A 1,240-nucleotide genomic window follows, 5' to 3' on the forward strand; every position below is an offset into this window, starting at 1 on the left:
AAAGAACCTGATTAAAAACTTTTACTATTTTTTTTTTTTTATTCTGATTTTTTATCTTTTGAACTATACCAAGACTGAAAATCGGTGTTTCATAAACCTAGAATCAGACCTGCAAAGGACAGTCACAATATCCTTCACATCTTTGGTGCTCTTGACAAAAGCCAACAAACCTCCATCACTTATTTTGAAGACACAATGAGAATGGTTCTTTATATAACGGGGTCGGTCTATCAGTTTTTGCCACTACACACAAGATAAGAGATTTGCTCTCCTTTCACTAAACCCTAAAGAATGGAGACCACATTAAGTTTGAATCAAGCAGGTGATCTTTGATTAACAACATGGGTTTATCTTCACTTTCTGCAGACTCATTTCTAGAACACATATATAGTAGTTGTTTTAGTTGTTCTTTAAAGATATCACCACAGTTCTTGCTCAGTTATTTACTTACAAATCTAGTATTATAGGTGAGTACCAGTTCCTTATTTTTCTAAAATCTATTCATTCATATCACATAATATAATGTTATTCAACAAATAAATTCACCTGATAAAAAGGTTTGATTGAGATCAGTTTGAAGACAGAATGAGGAATGAAATGAGATATCAATTAATCAATATATGAGAGGAAAGAGGGGAGAAGAAAAAGAAAAAAAAGAGCAAATGAATGAATGAATAATTATGAATGAAAAAATGAAAAAGATAAAAATATAGAATGTTGCAGAATGTTATTTCAAAGAAGAGCTAGAGATGAGATCTGGGAGATGGAGTATTTAAATGACACTCCAGATTTCTTTTTCTGTTCCACAAATTCAAATTTGTTGTGATACTGATATTCTAGGGGATGATATCTTTAAAACTACTGACAATATTAATTTTGACTCTATTGAAGAGTATGGTTTAATTGGGGGGGGGGGATCTTTGTTGACCCTTTATGTTATATATACATAACCCACTGGTCTAACCTAAAACCAGAAACCTCATCTGGAAATATTCATGCTAACATTATAGGAACCTTAAAACATTTCATTCTTAGTACGGGTTGTTACTGCAGAATTCAAACATCAACTTAGCATTTGGTATTTTGCTTGTGGTGGAGTTTGCTAGTTTACCTGGAGCACTGAGCCCACAATGTTCACTTGCATAATAGTAAAATAAAGTTGTCCCCACATCAAAGTGGATTTTGGGGATGTTTGTAAAGGAATGTGTGTATTGAGCTGTGGGATAATACTGTAAGGTGG

The 1,240-nt window shown here is 32.9% G+C and overlaps 1 protein-coding gene across 1 annotated transcript in view; it reads right to left on the reverse strand.

Moving 5' to 3' along the window:
- The window catches only part of LOC119585661 (RNA-binding protein with serine-rich domain 1-B-like), a gene marked incomplete in the record, with an annotated part of 8,286 nt that overhangs the window by 4,232 nt on the left and 2,814 nt on the right, over positions 1 to 1,240 (reverse strand).

The sequence above is a fragment of the Penaeus monodon genome, chromosome 20 (genome assembly GCF_015228065.2).
Source record: "Penaeus monodon isolate SGIC_2016 chromosome 20, NSTDA_Pmon_1, whole genome shotgun sequence".
Lineage (NCBI taxonomy): Eukaryota > Metazoa > Arthropoda > Malacostraca > Decapoda > Penaeidae > Penaeus > Penaeus monodon.